Source organism: Cricetulus griseus, chromosome 2, assembly GCF_003668045.3.
Source record: "Cricetulus griseus strain 17A/GY chromosome 2, alternate assembly CriGri-PICRH-1.0, whole genome shotgun sequence".
Lineage (NCBI taxonomy): Eukaryota > Metazoa > Chordata > Mammalia > Rodentia > Cricetidae > Cricetulus > Cricetulus griseus.
The window spans coordinates 252,814,283-252,839,575 of record NC_048595.1 but is presented as its reverse complement, the minus strand read 5'-3'; positions in this window follow the sequence as shown (position 1 = coordinate 252,839,575).

Genomic DNA, 25,293 nt, shown 5'->3' with positions numbered 1-25,293 from the left:
GCAAAGAGGGGAAATCAGAGAGGGCAAGTTTTTGTAGACTATGGGGCTAGCATCTTTGATGGTCCTCTTTAGTGAGCAGAGTGGGCAGTTTAAAGAGAAACCAAAAGTGAGGTTGTAAAAGTCAAGCTAGAACTATAAAAGAGGGGATGGGTTCAGTAGGGCTTTATGAGGTATAATTAGCAGGTGCTCAGTTGGAGGAAGCAGAATAATAGGATGACTACCGGCTGTCAGACTGAGTGAGAAAAAAATACTCTAACCAGAAGAGATGCAAAACGCAGGAGCGTACGTGCTCCTAACCACATACACGTTTAAGCACGTTTGAGTTGCAAATGCTATGGGATGGCCCAAAGGAGACAATTGCCTTTTTTTTCTTTTTCTTTTTCCAAGACAGTGTTTCTCTATATAACTCTGACTGTCCTGGAACTCACTATGTAGATCTACAGGCTGGCCTCGAACTCAGAGGTCCACATGCTTCTGCCTCCTGAGTGCTGGGATTTAAGGAGACAATCTCAATAGGAGTTTAAATATTTGGGTCTGAAGTCTGTACAGGAGAACAGGCTGGGGGCAGGGGTTAAGCAGTATATGTGGTAATGGGAAAGGAGAAATTCCTTAGGAGTACAACATGCGTCTGTGAAGGGTTTGGGTTTCTTAATAACATTTACTTAATGCAGTCTCTTAATTAGCCAATGAAACTCTTGAGACTTATCCCTGAGGAATGCAGTCAGAAGGAAACTGTTCCCAAAGCTTGTTTTGCTGCTCTGTGAAAGCCCTTTGCTCCCACATCTATGAATCTGGGTGAAGAATACCCATGAAGACTTCTAGCTGCCATGAGTTACCATAACCCTTAAGCACAGCAACTGAACAGTATTCGCTATAGGCTGTGAACGGAATGCCCAAAGACTGCTAGATAATATATTATTGAGTAAGTGTTTGCTGCTTCAGTTTGCCAAGTCCAATCTAAATCTTTTCATTTTAGTTCTCTCCCCTTGGCCCTTTGCTTTCTTCACTTACAATGTGTGTCTTGTCCCAGTTAATAAGAAATAGCAAAGCAGGCCCATCTTACTGTTCAAGCAAGATCCCTTTCAAGCTCTGCCTCTGTCCATGAGTTCTCTCTTTGTATCAGAGTCAAAGAATAGTAGAGTGTTCTGCCATATATTGTGCAAAGCTATGTGTAAATCATACTTTCTGAAACCTTGCTTTTGAATTCAGGCTGTGCAGTTATGAATTATATGACTTGAACACTGAACATCACTGGTTTGTTTGTTTGTTTGTTTTTCTTTTTTTGCTGGGGGGGTGGTGAGTCAGGGTTTCTCTGTGACTTTGGAGGCTGTCCTGGTACTAGCTCTTGTAGAACAGGCTGGTCTCAAACTCACAGAGATCCACCTGCCTCTGCCTCGAGAGTGCTGGGATTAAAGATGTGTGCCACCACCGCCTTCCGAACATCACTGTTTGGATTTCAGCTATAAAAGGGTGAAGACTCTTATTGTGGAGAATAACAAATTGGAACTAAAAAATTGGATTCTGAAGAACCATTAAAGCAAGAATTCTGTACACAGCAGATTGTCTCAATTTTAATAAAGGCCAGAATCTGAGGGAAGTGTCCATGAGTTCTGATGAAATGTAAGGTCACTGAACCAACGTACAATATTTAATGAGCTGAAGGAACAGCAACAAAAAATTACCAGCCCTCTCCACAGAAAACACGCTTGTCTGTGGTTGGAAGGAGATACTTAGATAAACTCCTAGAATGTGAGGTGAGATGCCTCTTTCCCCAACAGTATTTTGAGTAAAAACAGATGGTCATTATACTGCCTCCCACTGAGGGTGGGTCCAGTTAAAAGGGGGTGTTCTTATTTGCTAAGCAGTTTGTATAGAACTAAGCAGAGGCCGAATGGCTGGCATTTACCTTCCTCTACCCTGCTCCATGTGGAGATAGCTTTTCCTCTAAATGAACGCCAAATGAATATTTCAAAAGTATTAAATGTAGCGGTTAATATTGTTAACTTCAGAATATAGATCCATGTAGGCAACGAACCCTGGAGCAAATACGTGTTGGAATTTCTAGACTTGGTTAACTGAGATGGTGTTGTGCAAGCCTTTTCCTGGGATAGCACAAACAAATGTCTAGTTACTCCACACAGAAAATTGACAGCTGTCCAAAGTAATGATAATACCAATGTCCAAATCGGTGAACCAATGTAATTATTTGGATTACTTGCTGGAGCCTTGGTAAGGGGCTACTTACAGGAGAACAAAATGACTACAAATGCAGTTGTGTCACCAAAAGTCCTCCCCAGTGTGCAAGGTGGCTTTTGAAAGCTGGAACCCTAGAGCTCTGCACAAGCCTCCTCTAACATTTCAGACTCTCTTGGAGTGCTTCCTGCTGAGAACCCCGGCCGGTCCTCACATGCTCACATCCTCTCTCTCTCTCTCTCTCTCTCTCCTTCCTCTGAGACAAGGCTTTGCCATATAGCTCAGGCAGGCTTGGATCTCTGCATGTAGTATAGGCTGGTCTTGGTCTTGTGGCAATCCTTCCTTAGTCTCCCGAGTGCTGGGATTATAGGCATGTAAAACCAAACCTAATTTACTAATATTCTCTTTAATAGATAAGTAAGAAAAGTTCTATCTCTGCTTTATAGATATTTTTTATGAAATATATGCAATTATGAAATGGACTATATGGACTTTTATTTTTTGGATGTTTCTGAATATTAGCATTTTCTTCTGGTTTACCTTTTCTCTCTAAGTAATAGCAATACCATCTTGTCAGTTTCCTTCATGTCAGATCTCCTTGTCTTCTGATCAAATCCCTGTCAAGGTCTGGCCTAGACCGTTTGGCTGTGGGAGAATGGAGAGGACTCACAATTCTCACATGGAAGATAAACCCAGAGTGATGTCCAGAGATGACAGAAGGGAGTGTTCACTCCTGGAAGGACTAATGGGGACTCAGAAGAGAAGACATTGCTGGATTCCATTCTAAAACAATGGAGACAGATACATTTAATCTGGAGAAAGGAACATGGCTGAGTTTCAGAATTAGTGATTTGTCAGGCTCACTGCAAAAGATGACAAACCACTGACTGTAAACCAGGGCTTAAATCATTGATAACCAGAGCACCATCCAAGAAAAAGTCTCTTCTGGAATGTGTGCTATTAGCCCTCCCACAAATCATTGTGAAGATGAGAGCTAGAAGGAATATGGGACAACTGGAAGCATATTGCTTATGAATTTTCTGCATTCTATTCTTTGCCATCCCTTGATTCAACCTTAGGATTCATGGCCATGAAAGGTGTAGTATGGGATACACACTGTCCTTTTAATTAAGGAACACACATCAGCTAGGGGACTGAGTAATTCTAGGAAGAACTATTCAATGGTTATTTGTCACAGTTTTCCTTTTCATTATAATTAGCTTGAAATAAAAGAAACCACTTTATGTACTATAGACTATTGTCCTAAGACTATTGGGCTTATTTATTTTTTTCATCAGAATTATAGAAGAAACTGAGGGAGTAGAGGAAGCAGGAACTTTGCTTTATCATTAGCTGGCTTCTTCAATATAAATATCCGGTTTAAATGTATAACCAACCATCTTATTTTTGATAATCATACAGCCAGTAGTTATTTTGCATCAGGATAGAAATACACCTTGGCACTGTTACTACTTGTGCTTTTAAAATTTCTACCACTCCAGATGCAGTAAGCTGGGTTGTGCTTTCCAAAATAATTTAAGTCCAAGAATTAGCACCCAACACGTAACACAAAGGCCTTCTTTGGGGATTGGGTTATTGCAGACATAACGAAGAGTCCCAAAATCATCATGAATTGAGGATAGATCCAAAACCCGTCTTTTCTGAGAAAGCAGATAGGAAGTATGGGGAGAAACAGAAGGAAAGACCAGGTGACAACAGGGGTTGAAGGACAGTCTGGGTCACCCATCAATAAGCACCAGCATGTAGCTCAAAACAGAAAGAAAGAAAGAAAGAAAGAAAGAAAGAAAGAAAGAAAGAAGAAAGGAAGAAAGAAAGAAAGAAAGGAAGAAAGAAAGAGAGAGAGAGAGAAGGTCAGGCCCCTGAGCCTTGGGAATTTCCATTATTTGGCTAATGCTTTGTACTTCCTTAATTTTGACCTTTTGTCATCCAGAACTGTTAGGAGGTAGACTTTCGTTATTTAAAGCCACTGAATCGATTGTAATCTGTTCCCTAAGAAATGAATTCACCCGTGATTACAGGGATGTTCTGTGTCTGTATTGCCTGTATGCTCACCACTCAACCTGCATGTGGCTCCTGAGCACTTGAGAAATGACCAGTGAGAGTAAGAACTTTCTTGGATTTCCAAGGGAGGGCGTATTGGAGCATATTATTGCAAAGGACCATGGGGAAGAGAAATGGTGCGTAACGATGTAGTGAGAAAATCTCATATGGGAAAGTAGAAATAACTCATTGTTTTTTAAGCAATCTACATAAGAACTTGTGAAGTTTATGTTTTTTTGTGTGTGAACTACTGCACAAACACATGGACACACACTTCTGTGATTTCTATTAAAACTAGAAGTTAGAACCATAACTAATCTGAAATGTAAGCACACATAATCAGAAGGACTCATGAACTCCAAAGCCATCAACCACTCTCCTGCTTTGGATCACAGACAGGGAAGGGCATGGCTACAACATGTGAAACAAATGGAGATTACAAAGTTCAGCTTTGAGTCGCAGCTCATTTTAAACAGGAGACTGTTAGCGGAATTCTGTGCCTCTGTGCATGTGTGTGCATTTATGCATGCGTGAGTGCGCATTCATACATACACATCTGTGCATGGGAGTGGCGTGTAGTTTGAGGAGCTGTGATTTATGTGCTCTGGGAAGTCATTACAGATGACTTCCTCCCACCCTATCAAGGAAATAATGTGCTTGGAGCAGATATCATTTAGATTGTATTCTACTGCCACTCCATGATCAGTAACACTCTGATGCTTGTCTCACATATGAGCGTAGTAATAGCCGGAAATATTAAACTCAGTGTTTATCATTAAAGCTCTGCTGGTCATTCAAGAGAGATTTGGTGTTCAATGTATGGGAAGAATAGTTTATTGAACACATCTTCAAATGTGACCATAGTATAAGTAAGACCTGTTTAATTTAATAGCATCTGATAGTCCACAAGAAAGCATGTGAATTCACTGAGCAGTCTAGGGTATCAAGAAAGCTAAATGTTCACTTTAGAAACATTTCCATGAGATGTATCTTCAAATGTACATTAGTGAAATGAGAAGCCAGAATTCTAAAGGTATCCGTGTAACTAGACAAAACCCCCTAATGTTTCCAGGATTTTATCTTTAGAACACTAGCCATATGAAAGGTTCATAAAATATACCTCCATGACAAGTTCTCACATCAGCACTAGCCTAAGAAATATGGAAAATGCTGTTTTCTAATTTACAATGGTGACCTTTTTCGCATGTGCATAGATGTCTCAAAAACAACACACTGAATTTTAGAATGTTCCTTGTGGTTCTGTTATTTATAGCTCAGGGTCTACTTTGCATAGATACAATTTTATAACCCATGCCTTACTCCTGAATATTCATGTGAACATCAAATCTTATTGAATCCCATGTGCCCATGAAAAGGAATATTAATACCCTTTGATCTATAGCTGCTTTGTAAAATGTATTGCTGACTTTGACCCAGATGTAAGGCTGTGGCTTCTATTTAGCCTTCACCCAGTGACAGTAGCTCAGAGAAGTATCAATAGCTAAGATGAAAAAAAGAACCCCAAATACAAAAAAAGTGAGTCCATTCCATAGTTTACACAACAAAAACAAGGTCTAGTGCTGTTGAGGGAGGCTTGATAGACATGAAAATTTTAGTCCAATCTTCAGCACCATGTAAATGGAACTCAGACGTGTTGTACTTATCCCAGTGCAGGGCAGTAGAGACCCTTGGAGGTCACTGGCTAGCCAACTTATACTAATTGGTGAGTCCAAGGTCACAGTGAGAGACCCTGTCTCAAAAACAATCTCAAAAACAAAGTGGATATCTCCCAAGGAATGACACATAAAGTTGACTTCTGAACACACACACACACACACACACACACACACACACACACACACACACACACACACACACTGTTCCTAGGTCAGTTCCTGACTCATGTATTCTAAGTTGGAATGGATTGACATTCAGAAATGAACTACCTACACAATTAAACATTTTAAATTGGTATCAGCTGCAATTTCTTACCAGTTGTTCACCATCTAGGCATCTATTTCATTTTTCCTCATTGTATCTTGTTTGTGATTAGACTGTTGTTCATCAAAATTATAACTGTTCAACATCAGAAAGAATTTCATCCTTTAGGTCTATTTAAATTTTCTTTTGACTATTAAGTTTTTGGTGGCAGGAAGGCTTAATTTGGCAACCTCTTGCATCTTAAAAGTTTAAAATGGAGGAAATAAATAACAAGCTACCAAAACAGAACCACAGTAAAATTGAAAAAAAGTTCTAATTCAAAAATGATTCTTTCCAGCCCCCGGGGATGAAGACAAATTGCAGTTAGTAGATGTAATGGAGTAATTGCAAACATATTCTCTAGAAAACCCTCAGAGCCCCGGTGCTTTTTCCAGCAAACTGCTTTATCCTAGACAGAAGTATTCACATGTCTGGGTGGCATCTGGACTTCTATCTGATAACTGTCTGCTGGAGACTCAGATTGACTGGCTGGGGGTCTTCTAATGAACTTTTTTTTTCTATATCTCAAAAATGATTGCTTTTCTTAAACTTTTGCATGGAAAATAACAGTGTGAATGACCAGGCATTCAACAAATGGTGGTAAGAAAAAGAGTAGATATTTCAAATTAGGAAACTGGGGTTCAGATTTGTGAAGCTTCTTATACTGTGGACTAATTTTGCTTCTTAAAATGCTGGCTTCTTCTTCTTCTTCTTCTTCTTCTTTTTTTTTTTTCAGTACAGCATACACTTGGTTCTCCTTCCATGTCTCTAGATTTCTATCTGCCCCCACTCTGTCTCATCTATTTTCATCCTCTTTCTGATTTCTAAATGTAAGTATTCCCACAGGTTCTGTCTTCTCTGGATTTCAGTCATTTTCTCTTTACTTCAGAAACATCAATTGTCACTCAACAGAGATTATTTCTTTTCTGCTAGAAAAATTATTTTCATGAGGGTGTGTGTGTGTGTGTGTGTGTGTGTGTGTGTGTGTGTGTGTGTGATATATGCATGTGTAGCCACATGTGAGTGCACAGTCATGTGCAGAGAAAGATGTCAAGTGTCCTCTTCCACCCTGAAGTACAGTTTCAAATATACCAATTCTCAAGCATCTTAAATGGTTACCCATTTGTGTTGTGTAAACTTCAATATCTTCATCAAGGCTTTGAAGTACGACCAAATATGGGTTTGACATATTGTTATCCCATCACTGTAATCTTTCCTTTATCCATGTGGAGATGATTGGCATTCCCAAGACAAATCATGATATCCTATCGATTTCCCTTCATCAATGCTGGTTTCTTAATGAATGATTTTCTATCATTCATCAGCTTGTTAAAATGACACTTGGTCTTCAAATGCTGCACACCTGCCTGACGCCTTCTTTCATAAACTAGCCAAGTACAGTCCCTTCTGTTTTTTTCAACCCTTGCATTCTGGTATCTCCACATCTGAATGCTCTTGTGGCATCTACATTGTTTCTCTTTACACTGTGGTTATCTGGGGGCATACTTATTTTAGTTCGATGCTTACAATTATGTGAAACAAAGCAAAAATGTGTCTACTGTAGTCTCTAAATGAAGGGATTGGTGTACACATATTTGTCTTTGAAGTAGCCTGGGGGGGGAGGGGGTGTGGGGAGAGGCAGTGATAGGTGCTGTACTTCCTTTTAGTTCTACTGAACATCAATGATGTTTAGCACGTGCTCGTTTAGTGCTGTCTTCAACAGTTTATTTCATGTGTATCTGAAAAAAAGTAAGATTTTAGGCTTAAAAAACATTCATTTTCAAAATCTAGATGTCAAAATGAATGATTTCCCTGAAACCACATACTTGTAACATGATACAGGCTGAGTAGGCTATATTTAAGAATATATATGCACATATCCATACATTCAAGTAGCAACAATTAATGAAAAAAGAAACCATGAATTTGAAACAGACCATGGAGGGATATTTGGGAGAGTTTAGATAGAGAAAAGAGAAGAGGGAAATGACATAATTATGTAATCACATTACAATTTCAAAAATAAAAGAAATAATTAAAAACGTTATTTTAATTGAATGGAAATATAGCTGATTTTTACTTTGATGCTCAGAGACAACTTTTGGCTCCATGTTTAGAATGTTGTAAAAATTAGAAAATGATTATTTGGGGGGATTTCCCTTGTGTCAGATAACTTTTCTTTCATTTTTATTGATAAATGGGGAAACAATATGACCTGGGTCACACAGGGGTTTTGGAATTTACTTAAAGTAATTCATAGAAAGACCCAGGGAAGTGCCTACTATAGCGTATTACCTGATAGTACATAGGGACCATTGCCAACAGACATATATAGGTCTGGAGAAGAGCCAAGGATGGTTGGCAGGCATGTGCCATGAGCCCAGCACAGCTCCGCCCTGTGTCCTATATTTACCTAAGTCTGCCTTGATCCTGCAGGTCTGTGTGAAAGGAGCTGAAGTGATTGTGTCTGTTCCCATCTTTCATCTAACCCATTCTCCACTTGTTTAGGTGTAGGGTGACTTTCTGGTAGGCTGGATCAGGGTCTATTTTTCTGGCTCCTGTGAAAAATGGCTTCAGTCTAGTCTTCTCAGCATGGTATCTCACCCTGGGACATAACAATCTATGCATTGTAGACACCTGAAAAGTTTGTGTTGGATGAATCAGTTAAGAGAGTTACCTGACAGAGATATAATTTATTTTTCTCACTGCTAGAAGATATCCCAGAAATGGAATCCCTTTGTAGAGCAATTAACCTATAGTTGATTTTATTCATAATATAAATTCTTTTATTTCGTACTAATTAAAGTTTATGTTTGGTTATTTGTTTAGTGTGTGTGTGTGTGTGTGTTGAAGCAGTACAATAAATAGTAGGGGTCAGTGGGGCAGCTCATCAGTTAAGAGCACTCCCTGCTTTTGCAGAGGACCCAGGTTTGAATCTCAGCACCCACCCGATAGCTCACAACCATCTGTAACTCCACTTCCAAAATTCCAACACCCTCTTCTGACCTCTATTGGTACTAGGCATGCACACATGCATGCGAATTATTCATACACACAAAATAAATTGAGAGTAAATTCCGACTGATATGTAATAGCTATAGAAACAGGTTACCTTACCTGTAGGCAAATTATCTAATACAGTTAAGTGACTGTTTTCATGTTGGTTACCAGATGCTGCTCTGTTTTTTAAGAGAATTTCCCTAAGCACAGTGTGGTCTTTTGGAATGAACTCTGGTAGAGGTAGAGCTCATTCCTGAAAAAACTGGAAAGATTGGAGTTTAGCTCATTGCAGTGCATACCAGTGTTGGCTTCTCCATTTTGTTTGAGGTATAATAGTTATGGCAGACAGCCACTTTAGGGGAAACCAGGTGATGAGCTTCCAGGTATTTCTTGTACCAGCCTTACAACCTTTCTGTATCTGTTTTTGAAAAGCTGATTTAAAACCCTTGAAGAAGCCTAAAATACAAAATTACCATTGGCAGTTCTGCTTTCAAGTAAAAGTCTAAGCATAAAGATGTTGGTTCCCAAGTCAACGGTGCTCTTAGGGGTAAGATACAAGCATGCCATTCTAGGCTGCACACCCTAACCAGTACACATCCTTCTAGCCTGCCATGATCAAGGTGTTCAAGAAATCATACAGTAGCTCTAAGGACAGCTCAGAGACAAACCCATCTTCTGGGGTCTGGCCATATTCTCAAGAGACTTATGTTTTTTGTTGTGTCAGTGGTAGTCTCTAAGAAGTTCAGTCTAGACAGTATTGATTTTCTGATTTCAGAATGTCACACAACACAATAAACCACTATCATGACAACAAATGCCTAATGAGGTATGTTTACATTGGTTCCCATGGCAAGGCCTTAGATCTAGGAATCCCTGACTGAGAAGTGGAAGTCTGTAGCCATTTTGGGGATGAAAGCCACAGTGGCAAGCACCCTGCTGTCTTCAGTGTGGGTCAAGTGTGCACAGGGGCCACACTTTCATGCTTTCTTTGTTGTTTGTATAAGATACATGGTTTTGAGAAGAACTGAAAAAATATGTAGAGGAAAAAAATAAGGCAAAAGCTCTCCAGAAAAGGGTAAATAAATAAATAAAAAAACCACTCATAAACTTTAAAGACTAGGGCCAAAATATTCCAAATAATCTTACTGCACACAGCAGTCACAAAGCTCTTCACTCCTTCATAGATGCTCTTAGCTTCTTTCTTACACTCTTGGAAGCCTTACTTCTTTGCCTGCACAGCCGCAGCTGTGACCACAGGCCACTTCTTTTTCTCATTAGGTCGCCTACCTATTAGTAACAATATCCTTTATTGTTTTCCTAACCACAAACAGCACTGTGGGAGAAAGAAATTCTCGCCCTCTTATTTATTTCAATATGACAGACGACAATAAGAGAGGGGGTTGGGAGAGAACAGGAAAGAAACAGCTTGTTTTTGCCTTCACTTTTTGATGCTTACCATTTCAAAGCGCATTTGCTCCCTTCTCAGTTTTGTTTTGTGGTATAATAGGACTACTGAACTTCCACATGATTTGCACTGCATTAGGAAGAACGAAATTATTTATATTTTTGAAAAAAAAACCTGTTCAAAGTTTAATATATCTAAGACAAACAAATGTACCATTCGTCCATAGATTTTGGCAATCAATTTAAAGTCTTGACAAGTTCCTGCTTGGCTTGTTTTTCTTCTGGAAACCCTGCTGGCTTTCATTTAAAATATGGGAAAGAAAGGTACATTATTGTAAGTCTTATGAGCTTTGTTTGTGCCCCTGAGAGATACATTGCCTGTTAAGCCATTGATATATTGGCTTTTTGGACAAAGTGCTTAACAACTCCAGTTCTTGGATATTTGTGACTACCTTTTTCTTTTCATGAAATATTTCTAAGACAATATTAATGAGAAGTAAAATAAAATTATAGGAAAGGCAATGAAAAATCAGCTAAACCTGCATCTAGCATGTAAAAGTCTCCAACTGAAGAGTTTGGTGGACAAATTCCCTGGGCTGCCATTCATCCAGTTGCCATGGCTCCCAAAGCCCTTCAGTTCTATTCTTTTATAATTTCTCTCATATTTCTCTCTCCCATGCCTTCTTCCTTCCATTTTTCTAGACATACAGTAAAATGGCAAAAATTATTTGCTCTCTGTCTCTTTATTTTTTTATTTTTCTTGTACAGCAAAGGTTCTAAAGATGCCTGACGAAATCCATTCAGTACTTTTTTTTTTTTTTTTTTTTTTTTTTTTTTTTGAGACAGGGTTTCTCTGTGACTTTGGGGGCTGTCCTGGAACTAGTTTTTGTAGACCAGGCTGGTCTCGACCTCACAGAGATCTGCCTGCCTCTGCCTCCCGAGTGCTGGGACTAAAGGCATGCGCCACCACCACCCAGCTCCAGTACAATTTCTAAACTAAGTTTTGGTATCTTGGTTTGGTTTTGTTTGGATATTGCCGCTTGTTGCTCAAATTTCTCAAGCCATTGGCTGCAAGTTTGTAAAAATTATAAGTGCCTTGTGTGAAACACATCACACTCACCCTCCTCTCAGCACTGAGCACAATATTTTGTGTAGCTTGTTCTTGATATGCCATTTAAAATACAAATGTACATTTGCTAAATCTTATCACCCTTGTTCATACTTGACTGAAAAATATGCTCAGAAGGTTTGCTTAGTTGACCCTAAATTGATTTGACTTTGTTAAATTTAAGGTATTCATCTAGGGCCCCTTGTCTCCTGCTTGGCATTTCTGAAACCCAACCCATTTTTCATAGCCTGTTTGGGTATACTTTTTCCAGGAAATGTCATTTGTCCATTCTAGTTCTTATTTTCATTTCTTTCTCCTTCTTCTATTCTTTTTTTTTTAATTTTTGTTTTTTTTGGAGACTGCAATTTGATTTGAATCTTCTAGCATGTAATACTATTAATATAAAACAGTTTGAGTTTGCATATTAAAGACATAGAAATGTGAAATCTGTGTGTGCTTGCTTATCACACTAGACTTGAGTTTCACCAGTGTGACATCTAATATTGGTTGATGCTCTCTGTACTCTGATATTGGAAAGTGCCAGAGCATTGTGATTAATGATTATAACCCCTCTGTGCCAAGAACAAATTAAGAAAAAGACTTCTGTTTGTGTACATGAGAATTTAGGATTGCTCAACACAGTATTGACTCAGCTTTGAATTAGCCAGGTGTGGTGGTACACTAGGAAGTCAGAGGTGGGATGGGGGGATCCTGAGGCGCAAGTCAGCTTTAGCTACCTGGTGAATTTAAGGCTGACCTGGACTTCTAACTTCAAGCTGAAACAAATTAACAGACAAGTGATGACAAACAAGCAAGCAAGCAAGCAAAATGATTTTGTAGCAATTGATGGAAATGATGCCACTATGACAGTAAATGACTCCACGGGAGGTAGGGATGTAGCTCATTCAGAAAAATTCCTTGTGGCACAAGTATGGTTTTCCTTTCCACCTTTGGCTTTACCGAAGTGTAAATACCTGGAGCAAGTGAGACTAGGAAGGAAAGAAGGAAGAGACATAATGCACACAGTGCCAGAGATGACAACAGCATCACAGGAAGGCCTTTGCATGTAGTCCTTATCGATTTCTTTAAACTTAGCTGTAGAAATACCGCCCAGGAAGGAGAATTCAATTAGATTATGAAGGCAGTAAATTGGCAGCTACTACATTTGGGAACATTTGGGTTACATCTACAAACCCCCACTGAAGGCTAAGGACTTGGTGAGAATATTCACACGTAGGGAAGTTATGCCTTTCCTAAGCATTTCATTCTGAATGCTGCAGTGATTTCCCTAAAGCAAAGGAAATTGTTCCCTCAGGAAACTTGCCTTAAAATGCCCACAGGGATGATATACTATTTTTTCATGTTGGATAATGCTGAAAATTTGGTCATGTATCTGGGGAACCTAAAAAAATCCCATACACTGTAGATTTTCAGAATTACTTGAGTATCACCTGGCCTTTATTAAAAGAAAAAAAAAAAGCAACTACTTCTTGTACATTCATAAACTGGTAGTCGTTATCTTTGAAGGTTAGAAAATGAAAACAGACCAAATCATACATCTACATTCCAGACTGTTTACTCTCTTATCAAATTAAATGAAATGAGATCCTTGGCTGGCTCAGTGACATTTCCTAGCCAACCATCATTTTTTATTCTGAATTTTACCAAGGTCTTAGAATTCTTAAGATAAGCTACAAAGAGTCAAATGTAAACCCGAGAGAGGAGAAAGAAAACAACTCCTGGTATTTTTAAGACACTTTTTCTTCCCCACCACGCAGAGGTTGTATGAGGTTTTGAGACAGTGCAGAAGGAGAGAAGTGGTGTGGGGACTGAGGCATTGCACCATGAAACGAGCCAGTTGACAGACAAGGCTCTGTGTTATCAATCAGCATGACTGAGGTAAAGAAAGGGGGTCTCACAGAGAAGGTGGGCTCTATGTAAATTACCTATAAAAGGCCTTTTGGGACTGTATCCTTCATTTTTTTCAGGAATGTCTTTTTCTTCTTTGATGAACTCTCTCGACTTCCATCACTGTCCATGTGTCCCAGGTCTGTTTCTTTGTTCCATGACACAGGAACCTGGAAATATCAGTGGGTGTCCTCCAGGTCCACACTCACACCTTCAAATATCCATTCTGGATACAGGTATCCAAATAGCCTTGTAGCGGAGCAGGTAAGAAGGGACTGGGGAGAGGACTTACTTATGTTGCACATTTTCAAAATTAAACACTAATTAAAGACTAAGTCATGTTTTATGACTACGAATATTTTACTTAGCTTTCCACAATCACAAAGAAGAGTAATTCCTATTCTTTCTATTATCACTTGCCAGAGATTTTCTAATGAGCTCTCCCCTTTAAAACAGGGCTGGGACAGTCTTTTGCACAGAGACAATGGGTGATATGTTATCTTCACATTGTTTGTCGTCTTGTGCTGCCTTCCAATGCTCCCCCATGGTGGGGATTTTTCTTCTTAATTTCTATAAATCCTACCTGTGCATAGTTATGCCTCTACTCTTATCTGGGTAAACATTCTAAGATCCCCAGTGGTTGTTTGAAACCATGAATAATAATGAACCCTATATACATTATGGATTTTCCTATGTACTCATACTTTGATAAATTTAATTTATAAATCAAGCATAAGCAAGGCATTAAAATAAATATTCACAAAATGGAATGGTGACAGCATACTATAGTAAAAATTATGTGCACACAGTCCTTGTCCGAATACATTACCCAGAGAGTACAAGGCATCTTGCTATTCACACATTGGCTAAAGCCCCTATGCTCTGTGTGGCTACCACATGGTACCAGGATTACTTTACCCACCCACCCATCCATCCATCCATCTATCCATCCACTCATCCATCCATGTTTTGTGCTCTAGGGCTTCATTGTATGCTTATGAATGCAATTTCTAGTGAGCCTCTTCTTCCACAATACTGCAGCTTATTACAATTTAAGACTTGATTTGGATTGCATCATTCTTTTTAGTCAACATCTTCAGCTGGAAATTCAGCAATGGTTTATCAACCAATTCAGCACCTCTAGTTACGTATGTTTCTTTGCTCAAGCTTATTCGAGAATGTGTATAGCCATGCCTTACCTACAGTAAAGAGCTTGAGATGCTTTGTTTCAGGGGACCATTAGTAGACATTTTTATACAGACACAATGCTTGCTGGCCCAGCTTGTCACTAGTAGGGTCATGATTTCTGATCTTTCACCCAGAAATGTAATTTTGTTTTTCAGTCTCAGCTAAGAGTTTATAGCAGCAGGAACAGTTTCAGATGCAACGTCAATGTCCTTTGCAGGCCCCTGTGAACTCTGGATGGTAAGAAAGGAAGCCACTGATCAGTGATCTGCTAATGTTCATCTGTCATTGGCTTCTTCATCTTTTCCATGAACACTAGCCAATTTTAGAGGCTTAAATGTGGAATCAGAGGGGTGAACAAACTGTCTGCAAGTGACAGAGTGACATACAGCAACAGTGGTTCCCAAATGCGGGAAAACTAAAAATTCTATTTGTTAACCAAGAATCTCTGTGATTCACAGGCTGTTTTAGTAGCAAATCCAGCATTATATTTCTTTCCATGTTTTGTGTTATTACTACATTATAGTAAACATAGACAATTTTTAAACACTTGAAAATAAAGAATTTACTGTATACTGTGACTGTAACTTTGCAGCTTGTGGCGTGAAAACAAATGTGATGGCGGTTTTGTCAATTTGACAATCCTGTATAAACTGATAAAGGACCCTCAATGAAGGGTTGTCTACATTAGGTTGGCCTGTGGGCATGCTTATATAGCAGTAATCTTGATTACCTTATGAAGAGAGATCAATTCGCAGTCTGTAAGGCTAAGGTTTCTTTATTCAGATAACACCAGCCAAGCACAAGCCAAATCGGGCCAGGGGCAGCAAGGCAGCCAGGCCAGAGAGAAGGGAGAAGGGAGAAGGGAGAAGAGGGTCTCCACATTTGCACGGTCCCTTAAGAACCCTTCCGTGTCAGCTTAGACTTCCCCTCACCACGCCCTTACGGTCCTGTCCCGGCTACCTGTCTGGGCTACTAGGAGGTGGGGCTACAGTGTCTCCATACAACCTTAGTTGAGGCAGGAGGATCCACCTATAGTGGCACCATTCCCTAGGTAGGGGATCCTCAATTGTCTAATAGTGAAAAAGTGAGCTGAGTCCTGGCACGCATACATTAATTCACCAATTTTTGCTGTTGACTGTGGTTATAATGTGAGTATCTGCTTCGAGTTTCTATCACCTTGTCTCCACCTAAGGGCTATGTTGTAGTCTGAATAATTATGTCCCCCCTAGGCTCATGTATTTGAACACTCTGCTTCCCAGTTGGTGGTGCTGCTTGAGGGAAGTTTAGAAGGTTTGGCCTTGATGGAGAAAGTATGTCATTGTGGGCAAGCTCTCATAGCTAAAAGCTTCTTGGTTCCTGCTTGAGTTTCAGGATGCGAGCTCTCAGATCCCTGCTCCTGGAACATGCCTGACACCTGCTGTCATGCTGTCCTCAACTCCAACTCCTTGGAACAGTAATCTAAAATTGCTTTTTTCCCCCCTTTCTTTCTTACAAAATTGCCTTGGTTATGGAGTTTTATCACAGCACAGGAAAGTAACAGATACATACTATAACTGGTAACTGTGAGTCAAATAAACCCCCTTTCCCTTAAGCTGTTTTTGTCAGAGTATTTTATCACAACAGGAAATTTAATAACCTAGATAACAAAATTACACAAGCGGATGGAACGATGGATCAGCAGTTAAGACTATGTACTGCTCTTGCAGAGAGGAACATGTGGTTCCAGCACATGTCAGATTCCTTACACCCACCTGTAACTCCAGTCCATGGAGTCCAAACCCTTTTCAAGCATCCAGACATTCATGCACTCCTGAGCACATAATCCTACTCTCTCTCTCTCTCTCTTACACACACACACACACACACACACACACACACACACACACACACAATTAAAAAAATAAAATATCCAAGTGAGGCAGTGGTTGGCTATCTATGCCTTTAATCCCAGCACTTGGGAGGTAGAGGCAGGCAGATATCTGAGTTCAAGATCAGCCTGGTCTATAGAATGAGTTCCAGGACAGCCAGGGCTACACAGAGAAACCCTTTTGAAAAGCAAACAAACAAAAATCTTAAAAATCACCAGGCAGATTTTCCTCTTTCACAATTTCACATATAAAAGATTCATCCTTGTCATAAAAGATCTTAGCAAATTCAGTGTCTGATAGTATTTTTTTCTCATAGATTCAGAAACTTTTGCTTTTTCACTCAAACAAATCATTTTGTGACTTCTCTTTGCACATCTAAATTATTCACCTGACTGCTTTTGAGCAGAGGTGACATTACTAGGTAAAATGCTATTGGCTTGAATATAAGCACTGTAATATTTCTAAAAGCCATCAAATTCTGCAGCTGGACCAGTGTGCAATGGGAAGGTGGGATATCCATCAGGGTATGTCACACTCCAGGATGCTTCCCATTCCCAGGGAAGATAGAGCTGTGTTTTAAAAAAGTCCATAATTCTGCTTGGTTTCTGAAACAATTTCCATTTAATGTTTTCAGACTATGCTTCATTTTGGGTAACTGAAACTACAGAAAGCAAAACAATGGGAAGGGAGGCACCTCTGACATATATAAAATATTTCAATATCTACTGTACAAGGACAATGGTAACACTTTATTGCGCTGGCAAGTATTTTTTTCTCAGGCAGACTAGTGCAACACTATAATAAAGTTTGCTTGAAAATAATATAAACCATCGTGTTACCTCACACCTTATTTCAACCAATATAGTCATTTAAAAGTTAAGTTCTAGAACCTCTTTCCCCAGCACATATAGCATGTGTTTTGATCTCATTTACCTCCATTTACTGTCTCAAATTGTTCACCCCTTTAAAAATCTTACTTTAAGTCTAGATTCTCGAGCGTGCTTTGAAATTACTAGCAGATGGCTGTGTTTGAAGGCTAACAACATAGTAATTTAATATCACCATTCAGAAAAGTAGTAAGAAGAGAGAGATTCAACTTTTGTGAAATTTAATATAATTCTCCTTATGCAATGCTTTGGTCAACATGAAGGCTATAAATTTTCAGTAAATGCGTTCCTAATTTGGTTAAACTTGTTTTTCCAATGTGTGAGTTAATAGGAACATAATGAAGAATTGCTAAGTATGTTGCAGAATTACTAAATATCAAAACTTAGTGGAGGATTTTATAAGCCTGTAGTATGTTTGGAGAAAGAGAAGAAGCAAGGAAATGAGAAGAAAGAAAGATAGAGAGGGAGAGAGAGGTCTTAGAGAGTATGTATGCTTCTTGAGACTTGGTGAATGATGCTTAGAGTTTAGGGAAGGCATAAAGGGCTTTGGGGGACTGAGTTTCCCAAGAAAACAATGGACACAACATAGAAAGTGAAAACTTACATTCTCTGACAAGTGCAAATCAATATCCCACTAACTCTTGGAGTAAGACTAAGGCTCTCTTTGTCCACATTGAAGAGCTGATCAGACTGGGGTTACCAACTTGAGAGCTAGAATGTGAGAAGAAACAGCTCAGTGTGCCATGTTGGAAACAGGGAGATAAAGTTTAGGACTGACTAAAGCCAGTCCTGTACTGGACACAACAGACTTTGTCTCATCAAATTGCACTTAACTCTTGGATATAACTAAAACTCCAAGCAAGTTGTTGTAGAGGGGAGAGATTCTCTCTGCTTAATAAGTGGGTCTGTTTGCTTGTAAATGCTCTAGCAAGCAGGGCCTTAAGGAAGACCTTAAGGAAGGATCAGGAATAAGAAGGAACTTTAGATTGATAGGTATAACTCACAATATCCCTCTAATTCCAAGCCACCCTGGAAAGCTCCACCCCCAAGAAACCCTACATAAACCCTGTCTTCTGCTCAGTTTTCTGTGACTTCTCACCCAAGCAGAGGCAGCTGACCCCCTGAATTTTCCCTTCCTAATAAACCTCGTGCATTGGGTTTGCTATGCAACGTAACTTTGTCGTATTCCTTGGGTCTTGACTGCCAGGGAACGTTTCCCATTTGAGCTGTAACACCTACATTACATTGAGGGTTTTTTTTCCCTATTAACATGAGAATTCATATTTCACATAAGATAATCTTACTTCATAAAAAGGCAGTTAGGGCTATCTTCATCCATAGGTTTCATTGTTCTGGCTACAAGAGCTTTACTCCTTAGGTGGCTCCTCCTTAAATCTCAACTCTTTTTGGTTTTGGAAAAGTGAAGGCTACAGTGGCAATTATTTTCTCTTTTGCCATCCCACTCCCCACACCCCACTTCATCAACCAAGGAAATTATGAATTATCACGGTTGTGAAACGGGCAGACTAGGGCAATTAGTTCCCCTGAATGCCTGGCATTCCATGTCACTAAGTAAGAAGAAATAGTCTTTCCTGATGGGAACATGGAAGAAACATTCATTAGATTTTCGTTTTTTTTTTCCAGAAAAAGAAGAAGAAATCCAAATCCACAGCAGCACATTGTTGGCATGTTATTCTGGGCTTCATTTTCAGCTTTAAAAGCTTTTCCTCAGTGCTGCCTGCCAGAATGAGACACATGCAAACAGGACTGAAACCCACACCTGGGAGTCGCACATGCATGACCACTGAAAAGTTCAGACTCTGCGTCGAACAAAGCATACCCTTGGCTCATTGAAGTTGCGCCAGGAAAAGGGCACGGTTTAGCTGGCAGTGTAGTCACAGCCAGAAAATGTTTAAAAGACACTAAGAATTCAGACAGACACATTCCTTACATTCTTAAGTTCAACTTCTCTTAACAGATAAATAAAGATGAGACTGCATTTGATTGGTCCTCCACTTGTACCCAGTAACTCTGCTTATCTAGATTACACACTGAGCTGATATTGCAATCTTCTCTTGTCTGTCCTGTTTGCTCTCTAGGCGAGGAACATGAGTGTGTGCACTCAAGCTAAGCTTAAGAAAAGTCAGGCAGTGCTATCTTTCCCACTTCCAGAAGTGCTTGGATGGGTTGCATGCAAGAGGCAACTGACGCTTAGCTTACTGTTTAGAAGGCCATCGGGGATGTCAGGGGTAGGTATAAATTGGGGAGAGGCTGCCAAGTCGAAAGGGAGGGGCAATGACTTTGCACACTATGTGTAAGTACTGACACAGAGGGTGGTGTGCATCTCCCACTTTGCCAGGGGAAGCTGTATTGTCTAAAACCACTACATTTTAAGTGTTAATACCATGTGTCAGTGTAGCCTGTAAGTTACTCAAGGCTGGAAACTATGTTTTAATTCTTTACCCAGTTATCCTATTTTGATTATATATGTATATGTGAATCTGTGTGTAGGTATGTGCATACGAGGGCAGGTGTTTGTGGGACCAGAGATGTCAGGTTCCCTGGAGCTGAAGTTATAGGTGGTTTTGAGGCACCTGACATAGGGAAACAGCTGGCTTTTATAATTGTTGAGCTATTTCTCTAGCCCTCATATTTTAATTTTTAACACAAAATAATATTCTTATAAAATGCTAGGTTAATTGTGTGCCCCCTTTCTAATATCTTAGATAAAATAAACTGGATTCTATATATCTTATATAAAGGTATGTGACTTACATAATTTATAAGGATTCATTCATATGTTACTATTTTCCTTTTTTCTTCTCTACTAATGAAAACAATTTTTTGGCTTAAATAACACAGACAAGATATTGAGATTGTGCAATCAAAGTGCAATATAAGCAAAAGATTTCGACAAATAGTTGGTCCTACCAGGTTCAAGTTCTCCTGCTTGCACCCATAACATCCCAGAGTATGGAGCAAAAGCAGAACATATCCTTTGTCTGCTTACTTAAACATTGGAGTGCAAGAAGGAAGGGATGAGTGCCATACACACAGGACTAAGGATGCTATTAGTTGAACTACTGGAGATACTAAGTACTTCTAAGCTTTGACTCCACCTCCTTAAGATGTTTCCATTAGGCTGAGAAGAGATAAAATCACACACGCAAAACTTATAGTATACATTTATTTGTGTGTGAGCATACCTGGGTGCTCTAATGTCAAATGTCCTTAAAAAAAATTAACAAACAATCTAGCTACTTTGTTTTATTTTTTTTGATCTTTGTTCTATTTTATGACTATTGCAATTAAGCTTTGCTGCTTTCCTAAGACCTCTTTTGTCAACATAAAAACAATTATCACTATTCACACCTCCCACAGCAAACTTACTTAATATTTTTCTTGATTCAAGAAATCAGGATACCAAGTATGGTGGTTCTTGCTGTTAAGGTCAGCACTTGGGAGTAGAGGCAGGTGAATCTCTGAGTTTGAGGCCAGCCTGTCTACAGAGTGAGTTCTAGGATGGCCAGGGATACACAGAGAAACCAGTCTCAGAAAACAAAACAGAAGAAACAAAGACAAACGTATCAGGATATCTGGGCTCCTATTCTCTGCAAAGACTCCCAAATGTGGAGTACTTACCTCTCCTCTTCTTTATTCACAGTTGCTTTAGTTTTAAAAGGGTATTAGGCTGGTAAGTAATGAAAATTCAAATTATGCAAACAATAGGAGAAACTACAAATGCATCAACAGTTTGAAAATATTTCATAGGATAAAATTGAACAAGAACAAGTGTGTCATTTATTCAAGGAGCCCAGGGCCGAAGCCAACTGCACAGTTACCTGCTAAGGACAGAACCGGGTAGAGTTGTGTCCTGCTTAACCAGGTCACTTTCAGCTGGGTGGATGCTGCGTGTGAACATGGATGCCACTTTCAGGAAGGATGCTTCTAAGAGAAGCAGTCATTCTGTGAAACGGAAAGAAAGATTGTGTGGATGCAGAGAGGGGCCAGATGGCAGAGAGCCTGAAGGGGGAGACTCAGGTGAGTTTCCAGCAGCACGGTCAAATAATGGGCATAAAGATATCCTTTATGACGTGAAAGGTAGAACTAAGGACGTTGCCACAAGTATGAAGGAAAATTTGTTGTGATGTAAGGACTCGTTTTTGAGACATGAGGAGACGTAGCAATAGTAGAGATCTGTGGGCAATGGATGGTGCGTGTACTGATGTGTCTACCCTCAGGACAGGATCTTTTCATCCACACTGTACTGTGGAAGTCACAGGTTCTCCTCTCTGTACTGTGGCCACTAATGAATGTGCCCCGCCCCTCATGCACTTGGCCTGTGTGTGCCTTAGTTGAAAGAAGACTTTGCGGCTTGGGATCTGAGAATTTGAATTTGTAACCTGAGAGTGTAGAGTTAGAAAAAAAAATCTTAGTTTTATTTTTTCAAGTTGCTACAAACAGAGGGGCTAAAGCAGCTCCATTGTGTCACAGTTAGAAGTCAGAAAGCCCAGGTAAGTGCCCAGGGAATATAACCAGGTTGCCTGCGGTTGTACTCCTTCTGAAACCTCTGGGGGAAGTGGCTTTCCTGGCCATTTCCAGCTTTAGAAGCTGCCCACCTCCCACAACATAAGGGTCTCTCTCATCTTCAAAGCCAGAAATGACCAGTCGAGTCTTTTCCATTTCTTTTCTTCTTTTCAAAATCATTTCTATTTTTAAATTTACAAATGGAAGTTATGTGTATTTGTGGTGTACAACATGATACTTAAAGTATGAAAAAACTGGATTGGCCAAACTGAGCTAACATATGAATTACCTTTAGTATTACTTTTTCTGTGCCAAGAACAATTTAATTCTACTTTCAATACTTTAAACACTTACTATATATATAATATAGTGTGTGTGTGTGTGTGTGTGTGTGTGTGTGTGTGTGTGTGTGTGTTCATGTGCACTCATGTGTGTGCATGCATGACATGTGTAGGAATGCCATGGTACTGGTGGGGAGGTCAGAGGACAACGTAGTGGAATTGGTTCTTTACTTCAGTCATCACATTGGTTCTTGGAATCAAACTTGGGTCCATCAGGCTTGCATGACATGTGCTTTTACTTGCTGAGCCATCTCACTGTCCCCTCAATTCTTCCTTAGTATATAACATGTGGTTATTAACCGAAGTCGCCTTGATGTACAGCAGAGAGATTTAAATTATTTCTGTTGTCTAACTGGAAAGCTGTACTCCTGATCATGTCTTTTCCATGCTTCTCTCTCAAAATTACTTACTCGTCTGCATCTTTTCCCCCATGTACAAAATGCTTTGGTTGAGTGCACATGGATAGCAATCTAACTTAATTTAAGGCTGGATGATTAGCACATTAATCTGATTTGTAATCCTATTGCTCTTTGATATGTAATCTAAAATATCCATAAATTTGGGCAATTAAAATGTGGATGGTTTGCTTGTTTCGTGATGCATGCTGTAATTCCAGGCAGAGGCAGGAGAATTACCCTGAGCTTGAGGTCAGTCTGGTCTACATAGTGAGTTCCAGGCTAGCCATGATGCATAAAAACAAAACAAATAAAGAAACAACAATCCTCCCAAAGACACACATAAACACAAAAGACATCTTTGGAAGGGCATTATTCCCAGGCAAGTTTGTCGGAACTCATGGCATCCTGCCCCACAGAAATCCTCCTGATCTCTGAACAACTAAATGCAAATAACATTGCTTACTTTTTCCAGCCAGTCATCTCACTGGTTCGATTCCTCTGTCATTGAAATTGACTCCAATTTTCCAGATGATTGGACCCAGTCAGGTCACACGGACAGGAATAGATAAGCAGAGCATGGGCAAGGCTGTCATGACTCATGAGTAGCTTCCCACACTGTAGCCCTCTCCCATAGCAGGCTGGGTGAAACTCAGGATGAAATGGAGTATATTATTATTCTCTAGCCTATGACTTAAGTGCTGATGTTAGAGGGCTGGATTCTATCCAATCTCCATGCCTCTGCCTGTCAGAAGTGCTTCACATATGGCTCTAAGACTGGGCATGCCTCCCCTCACACAGCCAGAGAAAGCTCTGCTTTACAACCTATATAAATCATTATTCCAAACAGCTACCCTGTGTGTTCTTTTTTAAAAATTCCACTGCATTATTTATGTTCTTAACTCCATTCAAAGCATTTCCTAACATCTTTATGCAAATGATAGATGAGTAACAAGGCACACTCTTACTTTAACAAATAGCAATGTAAACAGAGAATAGTTATGGAAATAACCATTTGAAATATATGAATAGTGTCCTAAAGACATATAGAAAAGGAGGCACATTCATTCAAGAAAAACTTGCTAATGTCTAATAAGAAGAGTAGTCTATTGTCTTCAAGCCGTAGTACTGCCTGGCTCTTCCCCACAGAGCTCCAGCTCAAGAGGGTTACTGCAAGGTCTCTAATTCTAAGAGTGAAATGGAGAGGGAGCCCTCATCTTCTTTTGATCTTTCAGGAACAGATAATAGAACTAATGGCTTTTTAAGAAAAAAATTATTCCCTCAGATGTACAATGCGTACTTTGGGACCATCATGCTCCACTCACTCATTCATGTATCCAAAGTATTATTTCACAGAAGGAAGTCATGTCCCTACCACCAGGCCTTGGATAGTGATAGAGATTCTACCCAGGCAGAGGGGTAGAATAGAGGATAGAGCTTTTCATGCCAGGATGGTGGTATTAGCAGATAAATGGTCCATATGTAATTTAAAGGAGGGTCCCACAATTCCACATAACAACCAGAGGCAAGCCAAGTGGCGGTGCAATCTGAAAACCAGGATATGAGGCACCAACCAAGAGTTCTCCCAGGATCAGAGTGATCCCAATGGGAAGGGACACTATGAGTGAACTCCAGCATCTTTTTTTCTGAGCAGCTGAGCCACAAGCATGTTAGAGAAGACTTGAATAAGATCCACTTGCTTTTATTCATGAGTACTCATACTGGGAAGGTGGTAGAGAAGACTTAGAAATGTTCCCCAAAGCAAAACATCGACCAACTGACTAGGATGGAACCCTCACCGGAGCTTAGGCATAATTTCTGACTGAATTAGAAGTCGATTTTTACCTAGGAACAACATGTAAGAAATCTGAACTTTTTTAAAATTAAGGGACTGGAATTCTGGGCATGGTGGCCCACACCTTTAATCCCAGATCCCAGCACTTGGGAGGCAGAAGCAGGGGGTTTTCTGTGTGTGTGAGGCTGGCAAGTTACAGGAGAGTCAGGGATGTAAAGTAAGACCCCATCTCAAAAAAAGAGAGAAAGGAAGAAGAAAGAAAGAAAGAGAGAAAGAAAGAAAGAAAGAGAGAAAGAAAGGAAAAGAGGAGCGATGGCTCAGAGGTTAAGAGTATATACTAATCTTGCAGATGTTTGAGTTTAATTCCCAGAACTCATGTTGGGCAGTTGCAAGGCCCAATTCTGCACGAGCTTGCACTCATGTGCATTTACATACGCACACACAGACACAATGCACATTGAAGTGAAATAAACATTAAAAAATAAAATAACATGTGTCATTTGCAGCTATAAGTCTCAAAGCCACACATGCACACATGTATGTTATGGTAGAGTACAAACATATTTAAATGGATGAAGGAACTAGAGTACCTTTACTCCTAAGTGGCCAGTGTGGTTCCAGAGGCAGACATATAGGCA